The following is a 24,322-nucleotide window of genomic DNA, read 5'->3' as shown; positions in this document are numbered from 1 at the left end:
TACTGCTAAGGAGCCAGCTCTCCAATCTTTATCTCCTCCACAAGCTGCCAGATGGATTTTCCTTAATTACAGATTTATCCACACTGCTCCTGCTCAAAAGCCTTCCATCCGGGGGCTTCTGCTCTCCTGTCTGCCATGCAAATCTCATTAAACTTTCAACCCCCCCCCCCCGTTTACATCCTTCTTCAGTCCTCCTCTTCTGGAATTTCTGTGGTACTGTTACAGATTATCAGAATTTTGCCTCTTGTTTATATTTTGTCTTAGTTGGCTAACAACTGTTTCACATGTTGGTCTTGCCATTCAACTAACAAACGTACACAAACCACCTATTAATGCTTTTTTTGATTATCTACAGGAATTAGCACAATGCTGAAAAAAATAAAAGGCCGAGGAAATAAATTTTGCCAAACAAAAGAAAATAATCACAAATTCACAGACTCAGCATTGGATGGGATTTTAAAGGACACTTTTCACCACCATTTAATGCTTCCACACCAACCCCAAAACTGTGCCTTCCAAGGAGACTGAGTCAGTATGTAAAACACAGCCATCTTCTTAGAAAATCCTACTTTGGGTTCGGTCCAAAATGTTTCCCCATCACTTTTACCCACTGGTTCTCATTCCACCTCTTGACCGAACAGTCAAATCCCTTTCCCCCACCTAGGATAGCCAAGGACAGCATTTTCAATCTCCCTGCACCCTCACCTCGACCCACCTAATAACCTTCTCCTGCCCCTCAAGGCTAGGCAGCCCTACTTCCTTTGTGTGCCCCTCTGCATCCTGGCTGCTGGCCTCTGGATACAAGCCCAGCAGTCTACACTTGACAGAGGGTGGTGCCATGCTCACAAAACGGTCCGGGTGCAGTCTGATGGGCTCAGAAACAAGCAGGACCACCAGCAACCCTGTTCCATCTGTTACAAAGTGGTCCACTCGACCCCCTCTTGGAGATTCACAATGCAGGTAACACAAGGCCAAAGAAATTCTCCAACAATGTTCAATTATCTAAAACCGGCCACTTCCCAAACCAGCCCCATTTCCTCTGATGATAACTGGCAACAACAAGTGATTCTCTGCAGAACTTTGGGAAATTCTGTTTTAGGTATTTCTATTAATAGAATTTAGAATTTTCCATTACCTGCAGGTAATCACCGGGAATTACTGAATTGTCATTGATAAACAGGAGTCACACCACACTGATTCATATGAAGCTTGCTGGAGTCAAAAATCCTCAATCTTTCCAGATACGGGCTGCTAAAGCTGCTCCCTTCCTCTTCTGTGCTCATGCAGCTGGTTATATAGCTCAAACTATAGGACCTTACAAATGACCTCATTAAAAGTCCTGTCACTAAATTTAGCGTGTGGCTCTGGCCTAAACTAGGAAGTGCATATGCACACACACACTGCTTTCAATCTAAATTATCTCATCTAAAATTCACATCTTTGTGAGGTAAATATCATCGCAATTTTTTTATTTAGATAAGGAAGACACAGAAGTCATTTACCCAAGGTCACATGGTCAGCAAAGTCAAAAACCAGAGAGAGGTGAAATGAGGTGTTCCCTAACATTTTGATGAGCTTTTGGGAAAACAGTACTTTCCAATAATATGATCTTGATCAATGGTGGCTGAATCACACCTAAAAAACCCTAATTTAAATTGGCACACAGTGGCTAAGTCCTCCATCATGTCAATAAGTATCTACACAGCACCTGCTTTCCTGTGTACTTTTTACAGGCAGTACTAGGCCACAGTAAGGTACAGACACAAACAAGAAATTATAATGCAGGGTGATAAATGCTAAAATAACATTTACTACTAATTCAGGCTTACTAATAACTTTTTTACACTTTCATGAGAAACCATAATTATTATCTAGCCCCGGTATCTGGGCTGAGGGATCTCTTACGACCATAATGTAGTGGAGGAAAGTAAGCCCCATTTAGGTTTGCATAATTGGAAATTTCCATCCAGGTGCCAATGTAAGCAGCCTTGGGCCATGGCTTTAACTGGAGCGTTTGTGGGAGCGAATCACTGGGTCTCCCAACCAGAAGACATACGCTCTCCTCTCCATTAGAATTCTGGTCAGCCCCCATATCCATATGAATCAGGTAAATGATTTTCACTCGAACACACACATTAATAAATGACTCTGACTCATAAAAATTCCTCACAAGATAATGAGATCTGACATCCCAGATGAGGAGCAAAATAATTTGAGGAAAAGACAAAATTACAAGATCCTATATACTTAAAGAGTTCATAATTTTTTTATCCCACACATGTGTATTCTTCATGTTTGTTACATCTGCCTTGGCAAACTACAAGGAGAAAAAGAAAGACTTTCTTTTCCTGACCACTCATGAAGATCTATGTCTTACCCCCAATACGCACACACCCCCAACACGCACACATGCACATATACACGCAGTCCAATCTGCCTTCCCTGCTTTATTTTCCCATTTGACATACTACACATTTTCTTACTTGTCTTGTCTACTGTTACCACCCTTACAAGAATGTGAGCTCCATGAGGGCAAAGAGCTATACCCTGGTGGCCAGAAGAGTGTGTCTGGAACCCAGAAGATGCACAACCAATATGTGAGTAAGTAAGTAAGTCAGGACACTAAACAATGGAATCTTCTGAACTAGGCTGTGCCCAAGGAAGCAGAGATATGGGATTCCAAGCCCTTCTCTTACATTAGCTCCCTCTCCTTTATGAGAGAAACCCCAAATGTTGTTCCCTGAACTAACCTGTTCCTAAGAAAAGTTCAGCAATTCCTTTTTACCAATTGAGCAGAACTGCCAAAGAGATTAGTTTTTTTCCCCAAAATATGTTCTCTGGTACTCTCCCTCCTCACGAAGTTGTTTGGTTTTCTTTCATGTTCCTTAATATAATGCTTAAGATTATTCAAAACCTCATACAAAAGGGGCACCTGGGTGGCTCAGTCAGTTAAGCAACTGACTCTTGGTTTCAGCTCAGGTCATGATCTCATGGGTTATGAGATCAAGCCCTGCATCGGGCTACCCACTCAGCGGGGAGTCTGCTTAAAGATCCTCCCTCTCCCTCTCTTCCCACCCTCATGCATGCTCTCTCTCTCAAATAAATGAATAAATCTAAAACAAAAACAAAAAACCTTGTACAACATTATTTGTAACAGAAAAACACTGGGAAGAACCTAAATGTCTATCCAAAAAAGACTAGTTGAATAAATTATTGTATATTCACATGGATGGAGTACTATGAGGCCATAAAGAGGGAAGAACCATTAATAATAGCCCCAAACTGGAAAGAACCCACAAGTCCATCTACAGTAAAACAGATTAAAAATTTGCAGCTTATCTGAATCTTGGAATACTATACAGCAACCAGAATGAACAAACCATAACTATATGCAACCACATAAATGGATCTCTCGTACATCATGTGGAACAAGGACACCAAAGAGCACACGGTATCATTCCATGTACATAAAGTCTAAAACATGCACAACCAGTCTATAGTGTAAGAAGTCAGGAAAATAGGTATCCTTGGAGTGGGCAGCGGGGTTGGAAGGGGGCTTCTGGTAATTGTTTTATTTCTTGGGCACACAAACGTGTGTTCATTTTGTAAAAATTCACCAAGCTGTTCACTTATCTGTGAATACTTTAATAAGTATATTTCCATAAAATTTACCCCCCCCTCAAAGAATAAAGAAAATCTGTGAACTGAATTCCAGGATTATCTTGTTAAATGAAAAAAAAAAAAAGCCAAGAAGAGCCTTAATAGCATGCACATGCATGCCTGTGTGCTGTTTCAGCAATGAGGTGAAATTTATACACTCACACATTTTTATAAAAAGAAACACACAAAAGGCAAACCAGGTAAAACACTCATTATACACGGATTATGTGCCAAGAACTGCCCTCTGCTCTGTGGATAAAAAGTTAATTATAAATAAGATACAGTCTTTGTGATTATCTGTAGTGCAGGACCCAGACAAGGAAACCTGTAACTAGTCATGTTTCCAAGGGACAGCAGAGTGGCTCCTAAATCAGACTGTGAGGGCGGGGAAGGGAAAATACTCTCAAGGAGAGGCTGAGTCTAGGGGCGCCTGGGTGGCTCAGTCAATTAAGCGTCTGCCTTCAGCTCAGATCATGATCCCAGGGTCCTGGGATCGAGCCCCGCATCAGGCTCCCTGCTCGATGGGGAGTCTGCTTCTCCCTCTCCCACTGCCTAGCTGTGCTCTCCCTCTCTTGTCAAATAAATAAATAAAATCTTAAAAAGAAAAAAAAAAAAAAGAAGAAATTGAGTCTATGGTTGGGTCTTGAAAGAAGAGTGCAGAATACGCTGGGGAAGAGCACCCATGAGAACGAACGGGTATCAAGGGAGAAAACATGTTTGAGGATCGAAAAGCAGTTCAGTATGGCTGGACTGAAGGGTATGTACAGCAAAAACGAGAGAGGAGGCTAGAAAAACAGAGGCGGCGAGATCATAAAGGGCTTTATGTACTATATTTAGGGGCCTGACACTGAAGAAATAGTCCAGGATCAGATTTCCGGTGGGCCAACTAGTAGGTTATTAAAACAAGTAAATTCACCCCTGCTTACATTCATGGCTCCAGATAAAGGGCTGATATTTTTAGGATCTAGACCTAAGTTCCTTAATCAAAGGAAGGAAGTTCTTTGGATGAACTGACTGAGGCTCTGTGTGCAGAATCCCACTTGGTTATTAAAAGTTGGGTGTCCAGGGGCGCCTGGGTGGCTCAGTTGGTTAAGCGACTGCCTTCGGCTCAGGTCATGATCCTAGAGTCCCGGGATCGAGTCCCACATCAGGCTCCCGGCTCGGTGGGAAGCCTGCTTCTCCCTCTCCCACTCCCCCTGCTTGTGTTCCCTCTCTCGCTGTCTCTCTCTCTGTCAAATAAATAAATAAAATCTTAAAAAAAAAAGTTGCGTGTCCAAATCTTACCAAAGGCTGTATTTTCCCTCGACGTGAAGCAGCAGGAGGAATCTCCTGTCTGCCAAATCTTGGAGCCAGCAGATGGAGAGAAGATGTCAAGATAGAAAGCTAGAGACTACTCATACTAACTACAGCTGGGGAGGGCTGGGGTGCGGCACGGGCTTTTGACAGTCCGCAAAGGTGCTGCTTAGCATTCGAGTGGGTTGCCAGACTCCCTGTTCTTTCCCTGGATTTACTCACACCAGGCATCTCTGTTCTGTACCCCCCTACAGACCACACAATGTGTGATTTATAACAGTGTCAAATACATTCCAGGAAAACACTGTAACAAATCTTATGAACCAGGGTTATACCCCATTCGGATGTCCACGCTCTCAAAATAAAATAAAGGCTGGGGAAAGAGAGAGTGTAAAGAGAACAGAAGCAGAAAAGGAATAACTAGAGGAAAACAGGAAGGCTGCTCACTTTCTCTCCCGTCCCCCACATACAAGAGACACATAGAAGATTCGATACAAATGAAGGGGAAACAAAGAACACGGATGTGTCTTGGGAGTTTTGGACTTGAGTTTTGCCATGCGAGAGTCTATCTGCAAAACCTACACTACCTTTTTTGACCAATATTTTCTGAGAAAAACAAGAACCAGAAAAAATTACTGATCTCTACCACCAAAAACAGAGATTATCAATGTTCACTGCTCTACACGGAGGTGTTCTGTAAAGAATGCATTCCCTGATTCTGCTTATAAGGAGATGGATTCCTGGGGGACGTAATACATTTACTGAGCCCCTGTGTGCCAACACTTTCCCAAATACTTGTGTCCTCTCATTCTCTCCTTACACTAAATCAAGGCAGGTTATCCCCCTCATTTTATAGATGTGGGGACTCAGGCCCGGAAAGGTAACTTGACTGTGTGTAACCAAGATTTGTCTCCAGAATCCAAGTTTTTAACAAATACTATGTTCCATCATCTTCTCAGGTTCTCAAATGCCTAGAAATCCCTTGAACACACAGCTCTTATTCCCACACTTTGCTTACAGATTCCTTTTATCTGGATCCTCAGTGTCAATATCTTATACCTGATTGGCTCCCAGTATCCCACTTCAGTAGTGCATGCCAATGTTCATGATATATAGTATGGTGCGTCCCTAAAATTTTATTAAGTTTTATAAAAACGTAATAAGTTTGAAGCTCTAATGTAAATCCTGATTTTTTGCGTTTCAGATCTACTTAAAATGTTGGAGGCTCACACTATACACTGAGAAATATTAAGATCCAAGGTTGTGGGTGCACAGTGACACATATTTAAGAAAGAAAATAAACCTGTTCCGTTTTGTTTTTTTAAGATGCAAGGAATTTTTTCGGGGCACCTGGTGGCTCAGCCGTTTAGCCTCCGATTCTTGATTTCGGCTCAGGTCATGATCTCAGGGTCCTGAAATGGAGCCTGGCGTGGGCCTCTGCACTGGGGTGTGGAGCCTGCTTAATTAAGATTCTCTCTCTCCCCCCATCCCCCCCTCTCCTCGCTCGTTCTAAAAAAAAAAAAAAAAATGCAAGGAATTTTTTGACAAGCAATTTATAGCCTTTGGCATATCTATTTTAATGTTCAAGAGCAACTGTGTGGCAATTTTCACACAAAAAGTATTTAAAGAAAACTGGGTGTTGGCAGGGGAGACATTAAGAGAGTAAGGAACCCCCAAAATTATTTTGGGGGAAAAATTTCACTTGACAAGTCTTTTGCTTTCCTAGGTCTTCCCATCTGAAGCAGAGAAACCACCAAGTTGATCACAGGTTCTGTTTTCCACCCTCTCTAGTTATTATACCCAGCTATTAAAACAAAACAAGTGGTAAAAATTAACAACTATGAAATACTCTGTAAACATTTCTACAGACCTGTTAGTCTATTATCTGTTAAATTATTAAACTGTACATGAGATTAGAAATGAAAATTCTGCCTAAACAGATATTAACTAGCCGAGCAGCCTAAGGCAGTCACTTTAGCTTTGTTTCCCCCCAAATTCTTAACAGCATGGTTACCAACCTCCACAAGTACATACTCACAAGGGGCTCGGCCAACACGGATGCCCCAATCTTGCACTGTGTAACCTGCATGGAACCCTGGGTCAGAGAAAACTAGCAATTACCTTTCTGGTACTGTTCCCATTGAATACCTGCAGGTACCCTGGCCCTACCCTGGGGGGTAAAGTCTCAGAGAGGGTGGAGATGTCACTGTTGGGACCAATGAGCAACATGCTTTCAGCAGCTGACTCCAGACAAAGGCTCTGCCCACCTCTTGGGCCTCACCTCCCCACGGCCAGGCAGAACCGCTCCTCCGTCTGACTGTGCTCTGGTGATCCCTGCTCATACTCATTCTAAGCTTTCATGGCCCCTTTCATAGCTTTTCCTGATATCATCCCACCCCCCAGGATTACAACGGTCCAGACTCTTTTCCAATTGATACATAAACTTTTATCCATGACCCTATACATCTGAGCATGGCTCTTTCAGCAAGCTGTAAGAGTATGGAATGCCTTATTCTTTCTCTTTTTTAATCTATAATGTCTGATAAATAGTAGACACTTAGCTATTTATTAAATTAATGAATTACACAGCTCAGCACACAGCATGCTGTTATGGCCATTTGGTGGAGGTGACCTGTTTTCAAAAGCTAGAAGTATACTGGCTTTTCTGCAACCACACCACACAGATTCAGCCAGAAAAGGGCAGAGTGAAACATACACTTGACTAACTTTGCTAGTGTAAGTGTAAATTGGTATAACCCTTTGGAAAAACTGTTTGCAAATTCAACAAAGAGCCATAAAAATGCTCATATCCTCTGATCTAGCAATTTCAAGGAAACTTTTCCAAATATGCAGACATTCTTTGCACAGTCTTTTATTAAATGATTTCTAAAAGCAAAAACTTGGAAAACAATTCAAAAGCAACAATAAGATAACAGATAAGTTAACTGTGATACATATACTTGACAGGATCTTATATAGCTTTAAAAAGCTATGAAACCTCATAAACGTAACAGATGTAGAACACCTAGCACAGACTACCACACTTAACATGAAAAAAGTTCTGTTATATTACGGTAACTAGTGCTAAAGAATAAGCACATGCATAAGGCAAAAGAAGACTAGAAGCAAGGATACCCATGTGCTTAGGTGTTAACAGCGTGTGAGTTGACTTTCTTCTGCATCTACAACAGTTTTTAAAAAATATATATATATATAACACAGAAAAAAAAAATAAACGATTCCTCCAGCCAGACTGAATTTATCTGACAATAGACATTAATAAACAAAACATTCGCAATTTCATTCTTTAGCTGTCAGACTGGGGGTGGGGAGAGGAGCAAGTATGTAAAGTATGCAGCTGTCATACTTGAATTATCTCCACATCAACATTCTGTTCTAGAAAGGTGGTCAATAACGGCCACTCCTCAAGTCCTCCCTACCCTGAAGCCCAGGAATGTCTGCAGAATCCAGGAATTTACGTACTGACAAGGAGTTCTAGTTTTCTGTCTTTGGGGAATGGAGCATACGTATGCCGCACAAATGACAGGAAGAGTAAGAAACCCCTCATGGGCCACCTGGGTGGCTCAGTCCTTAAGCGTCTGCCTTCGGCTCAGGTCATGATCCCAGGGTCCTGGGATCGAGCCCCGCATCGGGCTCCCTGCTCCGCGGGAAGCCTGCTTCTCCCTCTCCCACTCCCCCTGCTTGTGTTCCCCTCTCTCACTGTGTCTCTCTCTGTCAAATAAATAAATAAAATCTTTAAAAAAAAGAAACCCCTCATAAAAATCTGCCTTCCAAGGAAGATGGTGGAGAGGAAACTACTCGACTGGGGAGGTCAACAACACTGGTTTTGAGTACCGTCCCTGGCTGGCTCTGTGGTCTCTGGACCTCGGCCGCCCCATCTTTACAACATTCATGTTGAACTGCGTGTGGTTTTCTCCATCTTTCCAACCAAGCCTCAACCCCCATCACTGATACACAGGAGATCTGTGGATAAAATTACACTACATGCATTCAAAATATAAGGTTATATAATACTGAAACCTTCTAATTCTTCTCCCTTCCCTTTGGACCTTGAGGATCACTGAACTGCCAAGCCTCCTTACATTCAAAATCTCACAATTCTAAGTGTGTTTTCTCCTTTCTTTGCTTTGGAAAAACTGGCCTACATACACCTCAGATTTACAGTTGTCTGCCTTCTCTCCTCTCCTTTTCCATAGCTGGTTAGGGTTTGACTGTCCTACACTATTGGCCTTCATTTCTAGAACAATGGTGCTTCAGCCCCCTTCGTGATAAAGCTGGAGGGCACCTGAATGGATGGGAAAGCACATTCCCAGAGCCACCTCCTTCTCCAAACAAGTTGGTCAGGATATTATACTGGAGCTACCTACAATGAACGAGGATCATAAAAGGGCTTCTAATTCTCTGTATTTCCTCTCTTACCATGCTAAAAAATTATAATTTAGTGATGATTTAAAAGAATGCAATTCTATAGCAAAGAGTTGAATCTCTCTACTTCTGAAATGCTATCTGCCTACAACTAAGTTTCTTCTATCCTTTTGCAAATTTGAAACATAAGATTTTAGGATGAAGCTAGAAGTTGCTTGCATTTTCAAAAGACTGATAATAATGGGGGTGTCGGGGTGGTTCAGTCAGTTAGGCTTCTGACTCTCCATTTCTGCTCAGGGTTGAGAGTTCAAGTCCTGTGTTGGGTTCCAGACTGGGCATGGAGCCTACTTAATAAAAAATAAAAAAGGGACTGATAATAATGAATGTTGGTGAGGATAGGTATCTCATGCCTGCTGAAAGGAACATAAATTGGGATAACCAACCCTTAGAGGGCCATCTGGCAATGTATATCAAAATGAAATGCTCACACTCTAACCCAACAGTTACCACTTTCAGGTATTAGTCCTATAGAAATAACTGGATAAGTGTGTTCAAGGATGTTTATCTCGGTACTATTTATAAAAGCAAAACCACAAACCTACCTAAATGTACAACAAAAGGGACTAGGGACAAAAATTATGGCAAAGTCACGCCATGGAAATCTAAGCAATCATTACTTCATCTAAAAAATCATCCTGTAGAAGAATGTATCTAGTATACCACATGTGGATTAAAGAAAAAGACACAGAGGAATATATATGCATAAAACAATTTTTAAATGTTCAGTGCCATCTCTGCTTAGAATTATGGGGTCATCTGCACTTTCTTTTCTTTGTTACAATGCAGCATTTCCATAGCCATCAGAAAAATCTTTGTATAATAAAGAAGTTCTCTGTTCCAATAGTGAAAGCTCTTGCAGTAACCAAATCTGTTTGAACTGACCCCAAATTTTGAAGTTTTCAGAGTTACTGAGAATGCCTTTTTCACATAGCACCCACTGAGTATCTATGAACACACTCTAGGAATGCTGCCTTCAAACATGGTCTTTTTCTTTCTTTTCATTTTTTTTTTTAAAGATTATTTACTTGAGAGAGAAAGACAGTGAGTGAGCGAACACGTGCTCAAGGGGTGAGGGGCAGAAAGGGAGAGGGAATCTCAAGCAGGTTCTGCGCTGAGCGGGAGCTAAAGCAGGGCTCCATCTCTGACCATGAGATCATGACCTGAGCCAAAACCAAGACTCGGATGCTTAACCGACTGAACCACCCAGGCGCCCCTCTTTCTTTTCATTTTTTAAAACAATCATACATTTTAATGGGGGGGGTGGGGAGAAGCAGGCGGTACAAGAACACAACCGAGCTTTTGCCTTATTAGCCCCTCACTCTTTATTGCTCCAGCTAATTTCCCTGATCTTAAACCATTATTCCACCTTCACCTACACCCAAATGATTCATAATTATCCTAAAACTTCTGATCTTTCTAGTTAAAACCTCACCAAGCAAGCTTCCTCTACCTAGCCCACAATCCCAAAGTATTCGTCCACTGACAGTTCTTTGGCCTCCCTCCTGATCCTCTTTTGGAAAGGAGATTATTCTCCATGTCCTATGGGGATAATATATTATAATCATATTACTATTAGCCTGGAAGACTGTAACACACTAATAGGGTTATCTACTCTTTAGGAATTTGTTTCCAAAAGGCATCATTCTAGCTGAGATTAACACTTACACTGTCAGACACATGAAATCAGAGCCATCATTTCCACAGAAAGGCAAAAATTACCAGAGAAAGCACTTGAAAATGTCTTGACTCTCGGCATAAACACTTAGCAAAGAAAGATCTTCCCTTGACACCCCATAGGTATGAACCCTTCCTCCAGACCAGATGGTTTGTCCTTAGCAGACATGAAATTGTCCTAGAAAGGGGTCCTCTGAGCCATGCAAAGCACTGGACTCATTTTCTCTCATCTCTTATATTGCTTTGTCTTTCACTTGATCCAGGATATTCAGACATTAGCATTTCTTTCTTTAGCTAAGTGATGTTCACAAGTTTAAGCAATGCAAGACCTACCAAGTCCACAGAAACAGAAGGGCCAACCAAGAGAATCCTGGAAAGCGTAATGCATGGTCAGAACTTGTAAGACTATTCCTAAACATTAAAAAAAAATTCGTCCCACAGATTACTTGATTGCAAAGGGGAAAATGTACGTTACAATGGAGAATTCAGACAGGCACCCCTTGACCAAGGGATCAAGCTGGACATCCCTAACACTGGAACTAGCTGACATTACCTTCAGAATATTCTTGCCAGAAACTTGTAACCTCAATCTAATCAAGCTTTCAGAACTGTCTCCCAGTTTAGAAAAATTCAGGGGATTAAAAAACACATCAAACTGACACCAAGCAATTCCAGAATGTAGAACATTCTGTAACAACTGGCCTGGTCTCTTCAAAAAGTTACTATAATGAGGAGTATGGGGAGGGGTGGGAAGGCAGCTACAGACTGAGACCAAAGAGACAAACTCAAATATAGTATGTGATTTGAGGGGAGGGTGGCTATAAATAACACTTTGAGCACCACTTGGGAAATTTGGATATGGTCTGGATATCAGAAGATATTTTCAAAGCACTGTTAATTTCAATAACAGTATTGTGGTTATGTCTATCATTTTTTTTAAAGATTTTATTTTTAAGCAATTTCTACACCCAACGTGGGGCTTGAACTCACAACCCCAAGATAAATAACTGCATGCTTCACCGACTGAGCCAACCAGGCACCCCAATCCTTGTCATTTTTAAGAGATGTGTGCTGATGCATTTAGACGTTAAATGTCTTGCTGTATCTACAGTTTAATTTCACATGGCTGGGGTGCGGGGGGAGCCGGAGTTAAAATAAATAAAGCAAAATGGTAATAACTGTTGACCCTAGATGAAGGGTAATGTGTATACTGTGTTATTCTTTTAACTTTTTCTGTAGGTTTAAATTTTTTCCATAATAAAAAGCTGCGGGAAAAGTTTGATTTTGGATGCTATCTAAATTGCCAACTAAATCTAAATTAAAGTATATTAATACCATACTAAGAATCCTGTAAGTGGATCACAAATTATAATACGAGGAGTAAATACCTAAGTAATGTTTACATAAGAAGTTAAAGCAATTCAGTGGCTATTCTATGCCAACAAAAAATTATTTTGTTTCTGAAACCAAGAACTGCATTTACTCTTTTCATATAATTTCATAGGAGAACTGAAGAGAAATTACAAATGTGGCTCAGTTGGTTAGGCAACTGCCTTCGGCTCAGGTCATGATCCTGGAGTCCCGGGATCGAGTCCCGCATCGGGCTCCCTGCTCGGCGGGGAGTCTGCTTCTCCCTCTGACCCTCCCCACTCTCATGTGCTCTCTCTCATTCTCTCTCTCTCAAATAAATGAAAAAAATCTTAAAAAAAAAAAAAAAAACAAATAAATTTTCCTGTTGCTCCCTCAATTTATATTTGAATGGCTTTTCACTGCCGTCAAGGTCAAGTTCAAATTCCTCTTGCATAGCATAACTTGCAAGAGTCCATGAAACCTGGCCTGTCTCTGCAATTTCTTATCTTGCCACTCCCCAATCCCACCCTCGATGAGCATCAGCAACTCTCTGCAACCAGCCAAGATCTCAGACAACACTGCTCCTCTTGCCTGGAACTTAAAGACACAAAACCCAAGATAAAGACAAGGAAAAAGTTCCAGGAAAAATCAACCATCACAACAAAAGCATGTGCTCAGGATGAAAAGGGAGGGGGAATGGAGAAGATGCCAGCAAACGCCACACCCTCTCTCTTAGCAAGTAGCATTCCTAGCTTGGCTTGTTTGCTGCTCCCTTTCAAAATTACATCTGCAGGTTTACCGAAAGGAAAGTAACTAAAAATTCCTGAGGTTGACCTTACTCTCAGACAAAAATTCCTAGGACTGCACACCCCACAATCAAAAAACAAAAACAAAAAAACCTTTTATGGGTTAAGAGTTAAAACTCAGTATGCCCAAAGACTTTTTAGACGACTCTGGGCTGACAACCACAGAGCACTGAAATGCCACAAAAATTAAATTATGGTGCTTTGTAATAGATTTAGCATTATTTTTAAATATTAACAAGACTGCCAGAGGGAGTAAGTTTATCAAGGGATAAGAATCCTAGCAGTATACCCAGTTCACTCAGAGGCCAATTAACATCTCCCACCACGCCCAAGACCTAGACTCTCCAGGCTTCCAAGTTGCTGTAGGACCCTGTGGGTTTGTCGGCAGGGGCCCCTGACCAATAAGCTACCGCAATCAATGCTCTAGGCGCTCGGTGTACAGGGAGGCCGAACCTGAACTAGTATAACCACGTGAGCTAACCTCCCATGTCCGTACTCTGTTTTGCTTCTTTTGCTGTCTGAAGACCCCAACACCCAATAATGTGGCTGTATGATTTTTAGTTTCTCTTCTCACCTTGGATTTTCCTTTCCCACAGTTATTTTGAAAATCAGCAAATGCCTAACGTTCATAAACTGTCAGTAGCCATCTGTGATTTTTACAATTAGATCACTGTTAAAAGGGAGCATAATTTTTAGCTCTAGACTTTACTTCAACAATCTGGCAAATTATTAAGGGGATGAGTGATTCTACCTTTAGAGCAGGGTCATTGTACTATGCCACCCTAAAAAAACCCAATCCTTAAACAACTACAGGCCTGGAGTCTTCTGGTTAGAGAAGACTCCCCTCTCCTCCAAATCCAGCCCCCCAAACAAAGCTTGGCACTTTCTGGATCCCTGCTCATAAAATGACCAGGCCACTGAGAAATTTTTGAGGGGTTATTATCAGGTAAAAAGAGAAACTTAAAAAAAAAAAAAATTGTTCTAGGAAAGCTGTGAACTATATAAGAATAAGAGTAGGCACGCCTGGGTGGCTCAGTCAGTTAAGCATCTGACTCTGGATCTTAGCCAGTTCTTGATCTCAGGGTTGTGAAGTTCAAGCCCTGCATTGGGCTCCACACTGGGCGTGGAGCCTACTTTAAGAAAAAAAAAAATAAATAAATAAAAAGAAAATGAAAAAAAAAAAAGATCAGGTAACACCAACTAAACCTCTCTAAATGGACCCACAGATTTTCTTGAAGTGTCTTTTGCTAATTTGCGGCCAGAGCACAACACACTCAAGAAAATGATGTTCACAGCAGGACACTAACACCAAGTAATTTTATGAGATTATGTCTGCGTCTGTGCTAAATAATTTATGCTGGGAGTGGTAATAAAAGCAGAGATGAAGTTAAGCTATTGACTGAAGATACTAACCTTGTCAAACAGAGAGAGAGAGAAGGATGAATGGGTACCTTCCAGACCCAGCACAGATGAACCTGCCAAATGATCTCCTCCTCCTTGAAGAAGTCCCGTTGCTCTTACGGGCAACACTGTTTGCACCTGGCAGATGCGCACTGACTGCAAAGCGTGCGAAGGCCCCCTAGAGTAGCACACAGCTAAACTACTAAGAAGCTGGCTGAAGGGAGGAGAAGCACCACCGGATACGAGACAGTGAGCAGCTGTGGCAGCCCACGCTCGGGGAGGAAAAGGAAGCACTGCACAGTGAGTGTTCTCACTCTTTAGAAGAACAAGGTTAAATGGCATTCATCCTCTGCGTTTACAGTGATGAGTACCTGCTGCTTTCTGGTGAGTGAAAATGAAGGGGAGTCATTCTGAGAAGCAGAGAATTCTGTATTCCTCTACCTACATAAAGGCATCATCATCCTCAAATTATGGGACCGGGGCATTCGAATACCACCCGATGAGGTGTGTGCCTATCTTTCAAGAGGCGCTACAGTTTTGCTGACTTCTCTGTCTGCACGCAGCCTTTTCAGAAGAAGCTTAGAGCGTTAGCCAGAGAGCGCTACAACTTTCTGATGCCATGTGGTGAGCATGGGCTAGAAAGGAACCACAGGGCTTCAAAGGTGGTCACAACCAAACGAGCTGCTGTGCATAGATGACCCACACTCAACTAAAACATAAGTTCCTCCGTAGTATGAGAAGTCTGAATCTCCCTCCCCAGAGCCCGGCCCTAAGGTAACACAGCGTCTGGTAAAACATGCATCATGCCATCCATCCCGCCCCCCTCCCACCACCGCCTAGCACCGCACCCAATAGCAGTTTCCCCAAGGCAGCACTTCCCGAACAGCACTGCTCTTTAATCCACAGACAATTCAGGCTAATATGCACTATTATTTCTAATTTTTAATCCCCTTTCATACCACTTAAGACTGTGAACACCGATCTCTGATCCCTAATGCTAGGTGCACACACTTCTTGGCAATGATGTTAAAGTAAGGCTTCTTTGATTCTTATTCGATCTATTTCTGATTTCTTAAGTGGAACTCTCTCCGTAGGGAAAGGGGGGAGACTGCTTTTTTATTATGCAGCTGAATGGATAAAACAAAGTTTAAATATAACCAGAATGCAATACAAAATAACAGTTATGTCCTGCAAAATTACATATAGATTTGGCTAACGTGATAGGCGAAATATCTTTTAGGTCATAAGCAGGTGTTCTAAAAGATATTTTCCATCTTGGGGCGCCTGGCTGGCTCAGTTGGAAGAGCGTGCGATTCTTACTGTCGGCGTTGTGAGTTCAAGCCCCACACTGGGCGTAGAGAGTACTTAAAAATCAATAAATTTTAGAGGCACCTGGGTGGCTCAGTCGAAAGGGCATCTGCCTTTGGCCTGGGTCCTGGTCCCGGGGTCCTGGGATCGAGCCCCGCATCTCCTCGCCCCCACCCGCCGCTTGTGATCTCTCTCTCTGTCAGATAAATAAAATCTTAAGAAAAAAAATTAAATAAATAAATTTTAAAAATAGCAATTTTTTTGAAAAGAGCTATTTTCCACCTTCAGACACAGAGTAAATAAATTTTATTTCTTCAGAGCACAGGAAAATAGCAAAGTAGAGAATCAGATGACATTGGAAGGGAGCCTAGATCTCACCCCTCCTGATACACCAATCAGATACAGCCTAGGGCTCCTGAGCTAAATTAAAAGATGAAGGTCAACTTGGTTACTAATTTCCCAGAGACAGCCCAAGGGAATCAAGATAGAAAAGCAGAACCAACCCTGGAACTCAAATAGGATTCAATGCATGTCACAGCTTTATTTATAGTCCAGAACAAGTAGATAATAATTCAGCTGGACAAGAGTTTAGGCCCTTTCCTGAGCTGATTCACCTACTGTTCAAAGAATGTAGGTACCTTCCTATTGTAGACATGAGCTAGGCACCAGCCATGAGTCCTTAAGCAGATACACCCAATGGTGTGGACACTGCCTCTGCAGGGCAAGACTTAACAATCAGCTGGCCAGGACGTCTTGAAAAAAAGCCTACCAATGCTTGCTTGATAAGATACATAATCACTGAGCCCTGGAAGCCATCCAGGGACTCACGGGGGCTTTGGCAGGACAAAGTGGGGCAGACAGGTAACAAGGGCATATTCTTTTCAAACTTCCTCCTTGCACAAGCCTTAATCAAGAAGAAAATTAAGAGTTAAGGGGTTTCATTTAATTTCGATGAAGTATCATTATTTCCATTTTATAGAAAAACCAACCGAGAGTCAAATATTGCTTTGATGTGGCCTACAAGTTCTCACCAAGCTTGCTACTAAGGCCTTGGTGACCCTTGGCCTCCGGAACCCCCTCAGTACAGGCTGCCGTTGCCCTTACAGCTAATGGGCAAAAATGAAAAGTCCTCAGCATTCATGGAGCCCAAAGCAAAGTCCCCTCCAATCTCCCAGATATATTAATTTCATCCCTTGCCCACTAGATGGTTACATAAAAAAGAGAAAAAAAAAAATTTAAAAACCTAGCGCCAGACCCAAAACTAACCACAGTTCGAAAGCAGAGAACGATGGATACTTTGACCTTCCTTTTCAACTCCTTATAGTGGACCGTTTTCAGCACTGCTGGGGTGACTCAATGAGCTCTGGGAAGTGACGTGAAAACTCTACCTGAAACTACTAGCTCAGGGCTGGGTCCTGAAAACAACCTCTTGCCTCTAACTTTCTTCTCAAAAAAAATAATAATAATAATAATTTTTTTTGACAAAGATTTTTTTTTTGCAATTGCCAGTCTTCAAGTGAAACTGAAAATTAATTTTCATTCTACTCTCCATCATTCCCTGCCACCACAGTAAAGAACATTACTGAGCCTTGCCTAGAAAACTTAATGTTGGTTAGACAAACAACGCCTTGTTCATATGTCAACTGAGCTTTCAGTGGACTTAACTCCTGACCCCCAAAGGAGGGCCAGGTTCTCCCTCAATGCACTCCCTGCCATAAATACTGCTGTTAACTAGCAGAGTCAAGAGCTTATTTAGGAGATATGCGAGTAACACCACAAATGCCTTGATGCAACAGGCAAACGTTACAGGACTTGCCCCCAATCTTAGCAATTTGTCAAATGAGCAAGCTGTAAAATTATGCTCTCCAGAAATACCTCTCATCCCATTTCCAGAAGGATCTATTCTGACACAACTGCTACCTATAAGCTGTCACTTTTTAAGGTTTTCTATCGATTTCAAATGAGACCACCTTATCCTCCGATTAACAATGCCATAATATCAGAAAATCCATCAGATCACATTAGAGAGTCAATCATCCAGCTATTTATTATCATTGTCACTATTTTGCTGGTTGCACAAATAAGAAGGGGGCTACGTGGGCTGAAGGAGCACTTCCTCAAGCTCTTACGGCTTCCCAGATGCACAGACCAGGAATGTTCTGGAACACAAGGCTGAGTCATTGAGACCACTCAGAAGCAAGGCACTCCTCTTCGAAACAGGACTCAATATAAGAGGTTTGTATTAATTAGTCAAAGACGTTTAAAAAAAAAATAATGAAAGCACTGACAGGCTACAACATGGATGAACCTTGAGGATGTTATGCTAAGTGAAATAAGCCAGACACAAAAGCACAAATATTGCATGATTCCATTTATACGAGGGACCTAAAACAAGCACATTCATAGAGACAGAAAGTAGAAATGTGATTATCAAGGACCAGGAAGAAGCAGGACTGGGGAGTTGTTGTTTAATAGGCGCAGAGTTTTTGTTTGGGATGAGCAAAAGTTCCAGGAATGCACAGGGGTGATGGTTGCACAATATTCGCAGTGAACTAAATGCCGCTTGACTGCATACTTACAATGGGTACAATGATCAATTTTATGTTATGTGCATTTTACCACTATTTTTTTTAAAAAAGCTGTATGTAAGACCTAGAATTAGTAAGATCAGCGGTGGTAAATAATAAGCCTAAACCAAGGGGCACGAAGGTTCTGTACTTCAAATCCATTTAAGAGTGAAAAGAATCAGGGCGCCTGGGTGGCTCAGTCAGGTGTCTGACTCTTGATTTCAGCTCAGGTCATGAGATCAGGCCCTGAGTCCGGCTACGGCTCTGTGCTGGGCGTGGAGCCTGCTTAAGATTCTTTCTCCCTCTGCCCCTCCCCCACTTAAAAAAAAAAAAAGAACGAAGAGAATCCACACTGCCAAAGTGTAGAAAGAGTCCAGACAAAGCTATAGCCACTCCCACTCTTCTCCATCCAGCCTCATGACCTTGAATGTTACGTTCATGCTGAAGGCTCCCGACTGAGTCCCGCCTTGACTTCTATGCACTGGTCTGCAGGCCAACTGCATCCTTGACGTCCCCACTTGGATGTCTTTTTTTTTTTAAAGATTTTATTTATTTATTTATTTGAGAGAGAGAATGAGAGAGAGAGAGAGAGAGAGCGAGCACATGAGAGGGGGGAGGGTCAGAGGGAGAAGCAGACTCCCCGCTGAGCAGGGAGCCCAATGCGGGACTCGATCCCGGGACTCCGGGATCATGACCTGAGCCGAAGGCAGTCGCTTAACCAACTGAGCCACCCAGGCGCCCCCTCCCCACTTGGATGTCTTAACAGTCTCCCCAAACTTAACTTGTCTAAACCAAATCACTGTCCTCACCCACCACCTGCCCCACCTACAGCCTTCCTGTCTTGGTTTAAGTACAACCCTACCCTGCCACCTCACCCCTTCACAGCCATTCTCAACCAGGAACTGTGAGACATCCTTCTTAACAGATGGTTTCAGTCCTCCCTCTTCAAAAACTTCCAATGAATCCTCATTTCTCTCGGAGTTAAAGTCAAACTCTGGATCATGGCTGTCTCCTCAATCACCAGATCATGCCCACCCCGTTTTTGTAAACAAAACATTACTGGAACACTGCCATACCCATGCGTGTTGTCCACGGCTGCTTCCACCTCCAAGCTACAAGGAGTGGAACAGTTGCTGGCAGAGACTGCACAGCCTGCAACAGTTATAGCGGGCCCTTTGCGTATGAAGTCTGCCCACGCAGGCTCCAAGGGATTTGTGCCTTGTCCTCACCCCCTCTGAGGGCAGGTCCTTTTTCTCTCAGCCTTACTCGTCTGCTCCAGCCACAGTGGCCTTCCTGCTGTTCCCGGGTACCCTAGGCAAGCTCCTACCTCAAGGCCATTGCCCAAGGAGCTCTCTCCCCACGCACCTGCAAGGCTTGCTCACGCAATTCCTTAAAGTATTCAGTTGTCACTTCAGTGAGATCTTCCCCAACCACACTATATTTAAAACTGCAACCCTCGCCCAGCAAAAAAAACCCATACCTGCACCTTCCCTTTTCCTGTTTATCTTTCTCCACAGGGCTAATCACTTAATATGATAATTTTCTTAAAAAAAAAAAAAAATATGATAATTTTCTTTTTTGTCTGACTTAACCCTATAGCTCCAGAGGACAGAGATTTCTGTGATTTCTGTTCGTTTATCCCAGTGCCCAGCTCCCAGTGCCCAGCGTACAGTAGCAGCCCAATAAATGAATACATGTTACCTAGAGCTGAGTGTGTGTGGTATGGCTAGCTAGCCTAAGGAAAAAATCAAGGTCTCTATCCTAATGGGGGTAAGGGTCAAATGATTAACAGAAGAGATGGAAAAAATCAGGATCCATACTTAAAAAGAATCTGAAAATACAATTTTGGCTTATGACACATTCTAAATATAGACAAATACCTCTAAAATTAAAGACAAAATTTTCCATTAAAAAAAAATCAAACACAGGTCTAGAGTTGCAATTAAGTAATAAATACCATCTGTGCTCATAATTTGAAATCTGTTTCAAGCTCTAGCTTTCCAATTTATTCATATCCTACTGAACTTTATTTTTAATCTTCAAAGTCAACATCTTAATTTATATATATCCTATCATTCCATTCCAGCTCCCATTAATACTGATTTTTATTCCACCTTCTTGGCTGAAATGATCAGAACTAGGTGGGAAAAAAAAACCCCTCCTGTTTTGAGGTTAAAGAAAAGTTGTGTTAGCAAAAAAAGACACCAACCCAGAGCTGAGAAAATGGATAACTCTAGTTTCTTTCTTTTTTCTTTTTAAGATTTTATTTATTTATCTTTGAGAGAGAGAGAGTGAGAGAGCACAAGCAGTGGGGAGGGGAAGAGGGAGAAGCAGACTCCCCGCTGAGCAGGGAGCCTGGGATCATGACCTGAGCCAAAGGCAGACGCTTAATGAACTAAGCCACCCAGGGACCCGATAATTCTAGTTTCTATAAGCAATATTTAAAAGAAGAAAAACGGGCGCCTGGGTGGCTCAGATGGTTAAGCATCTGCCTTCGGCTCAGGTCATGATCCCGGGGTCCTGGGATCGAGTCCCGCATCGGGCTCCCTGCTGAGCAGGGAGCCTGCTTCTCCCTCTTCCTCTCTCTCTCTCTCTCTCTCATGAATAAATAAATAAAATCTTTAAAAAAATAAAAAAATAAAAGAAGAAAAACGTATCATGCAAGAAAATTCAAAAATGGAAGAATGGTAGTAAATTCTTTGCCCAACAATCAAGAACATCAAGGACATTTCTAACAAATTGGCCTTAAGGGGCAACAGCTTGATAAATACAACTTTGACATTTAACAAGAATAATATACCTGAAATGAACTAAAAAACTATTATTAGTTTATGTTTAGAAAAAAAGATTAGAAAAATATGTAGCAGGCTGCTTAATAGCAATTACTTGGAGGAATGGTGGGGTTATGTGGGGCTTTTAACTTTCTAAGATTATACATTTATGTAACATTTTAATCTTCTATAACTCCATATTCTTTTGCAAAATTAAAATGCAGAAATGATACAGAAGAGTGAAACAGCTTAGATCCAGCAGATAAAAATTCCCAAATAACAACTATTAATGAAGCAGTTATGTTAGAAATAAACTGTTTTGATCTGACAAATAATTAATGTTCAGATGAAAAGCTGCAAAGTATCTACACACAAAGGTTGTTTTGTTTGGCCTATAAGAGCTCTTCCGGTTTCCTTTTATCTTTAAACTGTGACTTAACTACCAGGTAAATAGTTTGGTAGCTAAAAGCATCAACTTTGGGGGCACCTGGGTGACTCAGTCAGTTAAGTGGTTAAGCATCTGCCTTCGGCTCAGGTCATGATCCCAAAGTCCTGGGATGGAGCCAGCGTCAGGCTCCCTGTTCAGGGCGGAGTCTGCTTCTCCCTCTCTCTCTCCCTCCCCGCCCCCACTCATGCTCCATGCTCTCTCTCTCTCTCTCAAATAAATAAAAATAAACAAATATTTTTTTAAAAAGTATCAAGTCTGGAGGTAAAGTACCTGGGGTTAAATCACAGTTGGCTGAATGACCTTAGGCAAATTACTTAACCATTCTGTGCCTCAGTTTCTTCATCCATAAAATAGGGACAACAATATTTGTACTTCCTTTAGGATTAAATGAGTTAATATTTGTAAAACACCAAGAAGAAAGCCTAGAACATAATAAGAATTACATTTATTTAAATGCTTATTATTGGGGAGCCTGGGTGGCTCAGACGTTAATTGTCTGCCTTCAGCTCAGGTCATGATCCCAGGGTCCTGGGATCAGCCACCCATCAGGCTCCCTGCTCAGTGGGGAGCCTGCTTCTCCCTCTCCCACTCCCCCTGCTTATGTTCCTGCTTTGGCTATCTGTCTCTGTCAAATAAATAAATAAAATCTTTAAAAAAAATAATAAAAATAAATGCTTATTATCATTCATATAAAAATCCAGATTTCTAGAGTCTCTCGAAATATTGGAAGATCTAGCAAAAACGAGCATAAAATTCCCACCTTGCTACCTTGATGCAATCATCAGGTGCTGAGTAGCCCAGTGGCTCTCTCCTTTGAACAGAACACAATCTTTTTAGTTGACCCTAATCCCCCATTTATGCCCTCTGATCTAAACTGAAAAAGGAAAATATTTTATAAAATCATGTGTTTCTATTCTCCAAGGAGTTACTTTTATATTATTAATCTAACCATAGAGGTGCCTTTTAGGCAACATGCTTGAGCAATGGAAACATGACCAACCCAGACGGGCCCCACATTGACCACTGAGCTGACTGCAAACCAGCTCATTAGGTGACCCACCTCAAAATACCCACAGGCCCTAACTGACCAACGGGCTACTTACAACCAGGCACAGTTGCCAAAAAAGGGAAAATTCCCTATGTCCCCATACCTCCTCATCTTCCCCCTTTAAATATGGCCAGATAGCTGCTCCCTTGCTGTGTATTCAATAAACTTCCATCTGCCTCAGGTGAATCCTGTCACTGCCAAGGACTTCCACCCAATCGAGTCACCCCACATTTGGAGGCCCCCATCCAATCGGAGAGGCACCCCACTAACCATCCATGAAACAATGAAGATCCAAAGACACTAAAACGGGGCTACAGCTTAGTGGTTAAGAGCTGGCCTCCAGAGGAAATCCCCTGGACTTGAGCGCAAGCTTTGTCACATATTAACTGTGTAGATTTGGTCATGTTACTTAGCCTCTCTGAACCTCACTTTCCTCACCTATTAACATGAAGCAAATAATAACACCTATCTCATTGGGCTAGGGAAGAAAACCAACACATGCAAAGTTCAAAGACCAGGACCTTGTATATGGTTAACACTCGTGTTAGTTCAAAATTTACTGAAAGCAAAATCACTAAATTGTACACCTGAAACTAATATTACACTGTATGTTAACTAACTGGAATTTAAATAAAAACTCTTAATAATTAATGAAAGAAAAAGAGAGAAAAAGTTGGTCCCTGAGCTGACGGAGGCCACACGGCAAGAACACGCGTGTACAAATCAGTTAAGGGCCACGCACTATTCCTGGTGCTATAATAGAAAGAAACCGAGGCATACGTGTGGGGGCTTAAATGACAGGCTGAAGAGCCACTTGTTCAAATACTTCTATCCCCACTCCCCAGCAGACAGAAAGGAAGCTGAACGGAGTGCGATTCATCTTTCCTTTGGCTCTGATCCTGTGGTCCTGAGCTCATGACCGAACTTCTCACAGTCCTGTGAGGCTTAGAAATAACAAATGTCAGACCCCTGAGTTAGTGATTAGAATAGAGTGGGCCTTCAGGAAGTCACGGTTATCCTTTTTACATGCCTTCGATTTTAGAGTAGTGTTAGATTTACAGAAAAACAGTGAATATATTACAAAGAGTTCCCATACAATTATGACTTTTATCCACATTGTTATTCCAGTTGTAAAGACAGAGAAATGACTTCCAAGCTACTTTTAAAACGCATGACAATAGTGAAGACAGTCACTCTGGGAAAGTCCTGCTTGAAGCACTTAAACATACCAGACTGCATCAGTGGACCGATTTAACAGGTCTATTTAGATGTGTCGTAAGATACGTTTAAAGGCAGACGTGAGCAAGAGGCTACGATGCTCATCACAGGCGTTAGCAACACCTTCTCCAAGTTACCATCTCCAACAGGAGCTTCAGCACGTGTGGGGTATCTCCTTGAGTCACAAAAATGCCTTTTATGCCCTGCAGAGCCGATCACACCACAGTATTTCCTAACCAACCAGAAAATGAAAAACTCTGTGGCCCAGACAGGCCTGCATTTTAAAGCAGCAGGGATAGCATCTGCTGGGCTCTCGAAGGTCAGACTCTGAG

General features: G+C 42.0%; 1 protein-coding gene and 1 long non-coding RNA gene across 2 annotated transcripts in view; both read right to left on the bottom strand.

The window, feature by feature from the left end:
• B4GALT5 (beta-1,4-galactosyltransferase 5) overlaps positions 1 to 24,322 on the bottom strand; it is a 76,211-nt gene that overhangs the window by 24,016 nt on the left and 27,873 nt on the right. The window lies entirely within an intron of this gene.
• On the bottom strand, positions 51 to 20,045 carry LOC145723651 (uncharacterized). Its single transcript, XR_014148886.1, has 2 exons — positions 19,871 to 20,045; positions 51 to 130 (listed from the first exon to the last, which is right to left on the bottom strand). It is a non-coding gene; the product is annotated as an uncharacterized LOC145723651 (long non-coding RNA).

The sequence above is a fragment of the Leptonychotes weddellii genome, chromosome 10 (assembly GCF_054177405.1).
Source record: "Leptonychotes weddellii isolate Sample4059 chromosome 10, ASM5417740v2, whole genome shotgun sequence".
NCBI lineage: Eukaryota > Metazoa > Chordata > Mammalia > Carnivora > Phocidae > Leptonychotes > Leptonychotes weddellii.
This window is presented reverse-complemented; position numbering and strand designations above follow the sequence as displayed.